Below are 9465 nucleotides of genomic sequence, written 5' to 3'. Positions count from 1 at the left end.
ATGGAAGCTAATATGGTTTGGCTGTGTCCCCACCCAAATCTCATCTCGAATTGTAGCTCCCTCAATTCCCACATGTCGTGGGAGGGACCTGGTGGGAGGTAATTGAATCATGGGGGCGGGTCTTTCTCATGCTCTTCTTGTGATAGTGAATAAGTCTCATGAGATCTGATGGTTTTATAAAGGGGAGTTTTCCTGCACAAGTTTCTCCTCCCTGCCACCATGTAAGCTGTGCCTTTCACCTTCTGCCACGATTGTGAGGCCTCCCTAGCCAGTGGAACTGTGAACCCATTAAACCTCTTTCTCTTTATAAATCACCCAGTCTCGGGTATGGTTTTTTGTTGTTGTTGTTGTTGTTGTTTGTTTTTTTGAGATGGAGTTTCGCTCTTGTTGCCGAGGCTGGAGTGCAATGGCCAATCTCGGCTCACCGCAACCTCCAATCTCCGCCTCCCAGATTCAAGCAATTTTCCTGCCTCAGCCTCCTGAGTAGCTGGGATTACAGGCATGTGCCACCATGCCTGGCTAATTTTGTATTTTTAGAAAAGACAGGGTTTCTCCATGTTGGTCAGGCTGGTCTCCAACTCCCAACCTCAGGTAATCCACCCGCCTCAGCCTCCCAAAGTGCTGGGATTACAGGCGTGAGCCACCGCACCTGGCCTCTCAGGTATGTCTTTATCAGCAGTGTGAAAATGGGCTAATACAGTAGCCAAATAGACAGTCTTCCCAAATAGCCTATTAGGGAAAAAACAAGCAAGACATGGCTAAAGGAAGTTCATAAAGTGAGAGGATTCTGCCCTGCTCTGCCATGAATCCAAAATCCTGTCTGTAACTTAGAGATTGGGAGGCGATGGGAAAAGCAGTCCGGGGAATCCTCCCTGAGTCAAACCAAATTGAAATTGAAGAGAACACATTAGGGCTACCCGATGTTTTTTTCATCTCAAGCTTGCAAAGTTCTCTGCATCTCTTATAATATTGCAGCAGTTCAAAGTAGATTTGAACTACTAGAAGGTGGGAATGGAGAATGTCATGATCAGATTTTATGTTTCAGAGAAATCACCATGTCTGAGTTATTTTTTATCCTTAGACCTAGCAAAGTGGCAGGCACATTGTAGGTATTTAATAAATATTTGTTAAACGTTGCAGTACATGCAGTCAGTATCTTGATCTTATCCTCTTCGACCATCCTGAGGTCACCAGCAGTGCCAGATGAGATGTCTTGGTCTGAGCTGGACCAGGCTGCCCAGCATTTCTCTGTCAGAGGAATTTCTCTGGCTGCAGGGGGTGTTCAGCCTGAGCACAGAGCAGAACAGAAGTGCCACAGGAACAATGCTCACTGAAGAGGGACAAAAGATGGTAGATGAAAAGCTCAACTCTGGGCTGGGTGCAGTGGCTCACGCCTGTAATCCAAGCACTTTGGGAGGCCGAGGCAAGAGGATGGCTTGAGGCCAGAAGTTTGAGATGAGCCCAAGATGAGGGAAGGAAAGCCCCAAATGAGCTAGCAATCATTGGAAAGATATTTACAAAGGAGAATCAGGTTGAAAAGAGAAAAAGCAGGCAAAGTAGTTAATAAGAAAGAAGCACATATATTTGTACATCAGTTTAGAAGAAACGGAGAAAATGGAAACTAATATGGTAATGGGCTATGGGCAACATAGCCTGTCCATACCATATATATATGTGTGTGTGTGTGTGTATGTGTGTGTGTGTATATATATATGTGTGTGTGTATATATGTGTGTATATATGTGTATATATGTGTGTGTATATATACGTTGTGTATATATATATGTGTGTATATATGTGTGTGTGTACATATATATATATAGTATATCGCCCAGACTGGAGTGCAGTGGCACGATCTCAGCTCACTGCAACCTCCACCTCCTGGGTTCAAGTGATTCTCCTGCCTCAGCCTCCCTAATAGCTGGGATCACACGTGCCCACCACCATGCCTGGCTAATTTTTGTATTTTAAATAGAGATGGAGTTTCACCATGTTGGCCAGGCAGGTCTTGAACTCCTGACCTCAAGTGATCTGCCTGCTTTGGCCTCCCAAAGTGCTGGGATAACAGGTGTGAGCCACCATGCCTGGCCAACAAAAAATAATTTTTAAAAAATAGCCAGGTGTGGTGGTGCACACCTGCGGTCCCAGCTACTGGGGAGGCTGAAGCTGAAGTGGGGGGATCCTTTGAGCTCAGGAGGTGGAGGCTGCAGTGAGCTATGATCGTACCACTGCACTCCAGCCTGGGTGACAGAGGCAGACCCTGTCTCTAAAGAAACAAAACACAAAACAAAACAAAAAACTCCCTTGCCAGTTCTGAGGTCCAGTTCCTCACATGGATAACAGCTGTGGGTAATGGGCTCTATCTGCCGAGGCTCACAGCTGTTACCCATGTCGGAAACTGGTTATGAACTTTCCTCTTGTATTTCTCCATGCCCTCAACATGCTTCCTGGGATAAACTCTGAATAAATTACTTGCACCCAAATCTTTATCTCAGAAGTTGGAGGCTGAGAGTGGTGGCTCACACCTGTAATCCCAGCACTTTGGGAGGCCGAGGTGGGAGGATCACTTCAGGCCAGGACTTTAAGACCAGCCTGTGCAAAATAGCGAGACCTCATCTCTACAAAAGAATGAAAAAATTAGCCGGACATGGTAATGCATACGCCTGTAATCCCAGCTACTGGGGAGGCTGAGGTGGGAGGATCGCTTGAGCCCAGGTGTTCAAAGTTGCAGCGAGCCGCAATTGCACCACTGCACTCCAACCTAGACAACAGAGTAAGATCCTGTCTTAAAAAAAAAAAATTGCTCATAACCAGTTTAAACCAAGTGACTTTCTCTTATTATTACCCCAATCTTGTAATTCCTTTCATAGAGTCCTGGGCTCTAAAGTTATTAGTTGGAGAGGAAAGTGGATTTAATTCCCATGAGACAGATTTTGTCATTCATCAGTCAGGGTGAATAAAACCTGAATAATAATCAGATTCTGTTGGTTATAAAGCCAAAGTAAGATATTAATTTATTAAAATTTTTTGAGGCATCTGAACACCAAACTGTGTTGAACCAATCATTTATAACTCATTTCCAAGAGATTTGTGTTAATACTAGTTATGAATTCATTATATAGACTCAACCTATTCTCACCCAAATCACTTATCGTCTCTGTGGTTCCATTTTTCTTATTTGTGAAAGGGAGATAATCACACTCACCAGCTCCTTCACAAGGACATTGTGAGGATTAATGAGTTAATGCTGGAGAAGCATGTTTCTGCCTTAGATGAATGTTGCTATATAAATGCAAATTATTGCATTACAGCTGGGCTTACATGTAAAAATGCAGTGACTTTTAGACCCTAGATTCTTTCATAATGCTGAGAAGTAATTCTAACGTGAACACAGCTTCATTTAGAGGAAAAGCAATCCGTGTGAAGGGTAGCCAGGAATATTAGAATTGCTTCTGATGCCTTCCCCCACATTCTTCCTGTCTCTTAAGTGCTAGTTAGTTATGCATGTTCTCTCTTCCGCCACTGATCAAGTCGTCCTTCCATTACCTTTTTGCTGCTAGATGCTCTTGTCATTCCTAAAACCCTTTGAGGCTTATGCAAATGAACTTCTATTAAAACAAAAATATTCTAAGGCCAGGCACAGTGGCTTGAGCCTGTAATCCCAGCACTTTGGGAGGCCGTGGTGGGAGGATCAGTTGAGGTCAGGAGTTCAAGACCAGCCTGAGTGACATAGCAAAACCCCATTTCTACAAAAAATTAAAAATTAGCCAGGTGTGGTGGTGTGCCCCTGTAGTCCTAGCTACTGGAGAGGCTGTGGCAGGAGAATCACTTGAGCCCAGGAGTTCAAGGTTATGGTGAGATATGATCATGCCACTGCATTCCAGCCTGGGTGACAGACTGAGACCCTGTCTCTACAAAAAAATTTAATAACTAAAAAATAATAAAAGACTATATATATTCTATTTTTCAATTCTTAAAGAATACTTCTGTAGCCTAAAAGTTGATGTCCCCCCAAAATGCATTAGTTTCTCCCTATATTAGTTTGTAGGACTGCCAAAACAAAGTATCACAGACTGGGTGGCTTAAACAACAGAAATTTATTGTCTCCCAATTCTGAAGACTAGATGTTTGAAATACATTGGAACCTAATACCCAATGTAACAATATTAAGAGGTGGGGCCTCTGGGAAGTGATCAAATCACCAGGCTCCATGCTAATGATGGGATTAGTGCCCTTAAGCAGCTCCCTCGCCCCCTTCCACCAAGCAGCAACAAGAGGTCAGCTTTTAAGCAGAACGCACTCACCAGACACGGAATCTGCTGGCCAGTCTGCTGCTGCCTTGATATTAGACTTCCCAGGCTCCAGAACTGTGAGAAATACATTTCTGTTGCTTACAAATTACCCAGTCTGTGGTATTCTGTTACAGCAGCACAAAGGGACCAAGAGTCCCTCTTTTTCCTAATTCACCCCTTGGAATCCTGACTGGTTAGATTTCTGGGCAGTGGTCAAAAGAGGAAAGGAGACAAGCCCCTACTATTACTGTAATCGAATTTCCCCTGGATAAAACTTGGGCCACTCTTATTATCTGCAGGCTGACATTTACACCACTTTGCCCAACACTCTGCCTAACCCATTCCCAATCCAACCATGAGGCTCTTTCCATCCCTGTCTCTCACTACCATCCCATACAAAAATAAACCCCTTCTCTTATTCATCTTCACTAGTGGGCTAGTGAAAAAAAGCACTGAGCTTACACCTCAGAAGACCTGGATTTAGTCCCCTTTTTTAATCCCTTACTAGCAGTGTGAGCTAGTATAAATTCTTTTCTAAGCTAAATTGTTTTTGTCTACATGAATGCACCCGGTACAAAATTCAAAAGATACAAAATACAAAATGTGTAAAAGCAAGCATCCCCCCCACATCCCCTATTCCTCTCCCCAAAAGCAACATATTGTGAGAAATTTCTAATTAATCTCTCTAGCTACAGTCTACACATGTGCAAATGCATATATATATATATATATCCATAAAATGACTTGGGATTTTGATTAAGATTGCATTGAATCTATAGATCATTGGGAAATTGATCAGTTGGAAATTGAATCAGTTGGGAAAGAACTGACATCTTGATAATATTGAGAAAATCTTCCTATCTATGTATTTGGGATATTTTCCCATTTATTTACATCTTTGATTTCTTTCATCAGATTTTTATAGTTTTTCTCATGTAGATTTTATACATATTTTGTTAGCTTTATACCTAAGTGCTTCATTTTTTTCTTGCTGATGTAAATACATTGTATTTTACACTTCAAATTCCAGTTGTTCTCTGCTGGCATATAAGAAATCAGTTCACTTTTATATATTATCTTTGTATCCAGAAACCCTGCTATAACCACTTATTCATTACAGAATTTTTTTGTTGTTAATTATTTGCATCTTCTACATAGAAAATCTTCTCACCTGCAAACAAAGACAATGTTATGTCATCCTTCCAAATGTGTATACACTTTATTTCCTTTTCTTGTCTTATTGCATTAGCTAGGACATTCAGTGAGATGTTGAATGGGAGTAGTGAGAGGGGACATCCTTGCCTTGATCCTGATCTTAGTGAAAAAGCCTCTAGTTTCTCACTGTATTCATTTTCTAAGGCTGCTATAAAAAGTACCACAGACTGGGTGGCTTAAACAACAGAAATGTATTTTCTCCCAATACTGAAGCCTAGAAACTTGAAATCAAGGTGTCAGAAGGGTTGGTTTCTTCTGAGGCCTCTCTGCTTGGCTTGTAGATGGCTGCCTTCTGCCTATGTCTTCTCATGGCCTTCTCTCGGTACTTCTCTGTGTCCTCGTTTCCTCTTTTTATGACACTCATTGTATTAGATTGGGGCCCATCCTAATGACCTCAACTTAACATAATTATCTCTTTAACAACTCTATCCCCAAATACAGTCACATTCAGAAGTGCTAGGGATTAGGACTTAGCATGTGAATTTAGAGGGGACTCAGTTCAATCTATAACACTCATCATTAAGTATGATGTTAGTTTCTTTGTAAATGTTCTTCACCAAGTTGAGGAAGTTCTCCTCTATTCCTAGTTTCCTGAGAGCATATATGTACATATTGTTAAAAATAACATAAATGACATCATCACATGATTTTTTTTTTGTTTGAGACGGGGTTTCACTCTTGTTGCCCATGCTGAAGTGCAATGGCACGATCTCCACCCGCCTCAGCCTCCCAAAGGGCTGAGATTACAGGCGTGAGTCACGGCGCCCAGCCCATCACATGATCTTTTAAAAATGGAAAACTAGGCCAGTGCAGTGGTTTATGCCTGTAATCCAGCACTTTGGGAGGTTAAAATGGGAGGGTCACTTGAGCTCAGGAGTTTAAGACCAGCCTGGGCAACATGGCAAGACCCCATCCCTAGAAAAAATTTTAAAATTAGCAGGGTGTGGTGGCACGTGCCTGTAGTCCCAGCTACTTGGGAGGCTGAGGCAGAAGGATCACTTGAGTCCAGAAGTTTGAGACTGCAGTGAGCTATGATCACACCACTGCACTCCCACCTGGGCAACAGAACAAGATCCCATCTCTAAATAAAAAACCCACGAAAAACAGAAATCTGATCTCCTCTCATCACTCCCTTGTATAAAACTCTTCAGTATTTCTCATTTCTGTTAGAAAAAGGGTGGATCCTAGTTACATCCTTCATGGCCCTGCATGCTCTGGCCTTTCCTTAACTCTCCAATCTCATCTTGTTCAACTTTCCCCTTACCTCTCCGCTTGGAAATGTATCCCCTAAAATTTATGTTGGAAACCTCATCCTTAATGTGGTAGTATTGAATGATGTACACTTTAAGAGGTGATTGGATCATGAGGACTCTGCCTTCATGAATGGATTAATCAATTTGTAGATTAATGGGTTATCATGGGAGAAGAACTGTTGGCTTTATAAGAGGAAGAGAGACCTGAGCTAGCACATTAGCACACTCAGCTGCCTGCCATGTGATGCCCTGTGCTACCTTGGGACGCTGCAGAGAGTCCCCACCAGCAAGAAGGCCCTCACCAGATGCAGCCCCTTGACCTTGGATGTCTCAGCCTTTACAATTGTAAGACATAAGTTCCTTTTTGAAAGTAAATTTCCCAGTTGTAGGAATTCTGTTGTAAGCAACAGGCAACAAACGAATATACTGGGCATCCTGACCTGCTTCTGTTTCCTCTGAAAGAAGGGCTTCTGTGTCATACAGACCAGATCATGCCCTCCCTGCTATATACCGTGCATGTATGCTATTTATCATAGTTCTGGTTATATGCTTTTAGGATTTTTTATTTAATGTCTCCCTTGCCTTCTATAGTGTAAACAGCATAAGTCAGGGATCATGTCTGTTTGGCCATCATAATAACTTGGCAATTATATAATAAATAAAGCTACAAAGTTAAGCTAATTATGATTGACCTACTTATTTTATCAAATTCTCTAGCTATTGAATTCTTATTTTTCTCTACTTTCTGAATTCTGTTATGTGACTATGTTTGATGACATATTATACAAATGAAAGGTAGCAGGCCGGCCAGGTACGGTGGCTCACGCCTGTAATCCCAGCACTTTGGGAGGCCGAGGCGGGCAGATCACCTGTGGTCAGCAGTTCGAGACCAGCCTGGCCAACATGGTGAAACCCCATCTCTACTAAAAATACAAAAATTAGCCAGGTGGTGATGGTCCGCGCCTGTAATGCCAGCTACTCAGGAGGCTGAGGCAGGAGAATCACTTGAGCCTGGGTGGTGGAGGTTGCAGTGAGCCAAGACTGTGCCACTGTACTTCAGTCTGGGTGACAGAGTGAGACCCTGTCTCAAAAAGAAAGAAAAGAAAGGTAGCAGGCCAGGCGTGGTGCCTCATGCCTGTAATCACAGCATTTTGGGAAGCCTAAGCAAGTGAGCCTTTTAAACACAGGAGTTTGAGACCAGCCTGGGCAACATGGCAAAACTCTGTATCCACAAAAAAATACAAAAATTAGCTGGGCGTGGTGGTGCACATTTAGTCCCAGCTACTCAGGAGGCTGAGGTGAGCTGAAGCTTAAGTGAGCTGTGATTGCACGACTGCACTCCAGCCTGGGCAACAGAACAAGATCCTTTCTCCCTTCTACCCCTGAAGAAAGAAGGAAATAAAGAAGGAAGGAAAGAAGGGAGGAAGGAAGGGAGGAAGGAAGGAAGGAAGGGGGAAGAAAGGAAGGAAGGAAGAAGGAAGGGAGAAGGAAGGAAGAAAGGAAGGTGGGAGGGAGGAGGGAAGGAAGGAGAAAGAGAGAGAGAAAGAAAGAAAAGAAAGAAAGAGGAAGGAAGGAGAAAAAAAGGAAGAGAGAGAGAAAGAAAGAGAGAGAGGAAGGAAGGAAGGAAGGAAGGAAAGAATATTGTGGCCTGAATATACCTTGTGTGTAGGTGTGTTTCATTTCTTCAATGCCACACATGTTCTTCCCTACTGCCCCCTAATGTCCCAGCTTTATCTCAGGTGTCCCTCATCCTTACTCACTCTTCTCCAGCCACTTTGGCATTTTAATATTTAATTTTTATTTTAATCTAATAAAAATAAGACTGTATAACTTTTTTTTAAGTCAAGTAGCACTGCAAGTTTCCAAAACTTAAAACAGCAGTTTCCAATCCACTCTACAGCCCTATTCCACTTTTCTGGTAGTTTACCTACGTAAAGAGTTTTAGGTTAAAAGTATTTTTCCCTGAAGATTTCAAGACATTTCTCCTCTGCTTTCTTGCTTCCAGTGTTACGCTTCTAAATCTGACACATTTCTGCTTCTTGATCCTTTCTAAAAATTTTAGGGTTTTATCTTTGTTCCAGTGAGAGGGGTTCTGGGAAGATAGCAGCAGAAACATGGCTTCTGAATCTCCCCAGATCCCCACATATAAACAGTCAGAATAATTATATAGCAAAGTCAAAAGCAAAACTAGGTAACAAGATATCTCCATAAATCTGAGTGCACCAGGTGAGGAAAACTCCCAGCAACCATAGGCCTGCATGGTGTCTGCGTTTATGCTGGAGCGCAGAGGGAAGCAGCAGGTGTCTAACAGGCCTCGAAGCAGGAGAACCTCGGCAGCCAACAACAGATACTCCCTGGAAAGCACAGGGGACCCAATTTACAACAGCTTCTGAAACTGGGAAAAGGTTTACGGGGTCTGCCCCTGTAAAGCAAGCTGGACAGAACAAATATTAAAATCTTTCATTTAGAGATGGGCACAGTGGCTCACGTCCATAATCCCAGCACTTTGGGAGGTCGAGGCAGGTGGATAACCTGAGGTCAGGAGTTCAAGACCAGTCTGGCCAACATGGTGAAACTCTGTCTCTATTAAAAATACAAAAATTAGTTGGATATGGTGGTGGGCACCTGTAATCCTAGCTACTCAGGAGGCTGAGGCAGGAGAATCACTTGAACCCAGCAGGCACATGTTGCAGTGAGCCGAGATC

The sequence above is a fragment of the Pongo abelii genome, chromosome 7 (genome assembly GCF_028885655.2).
Source record: "Pongo abelii isolate AG06213 chromosome 7, NHGRI_mPonAbe1-v2.0_pri, whole genome shotgun sequence".
Lineage (NCBI taxonomy): Eukaryota > Metazoa > Chordata > Mammalia > Primates > Hominidae > Pongo > Pongo abelii.
Note: the sequence above shows the minus strand (reverse complement) of the source record.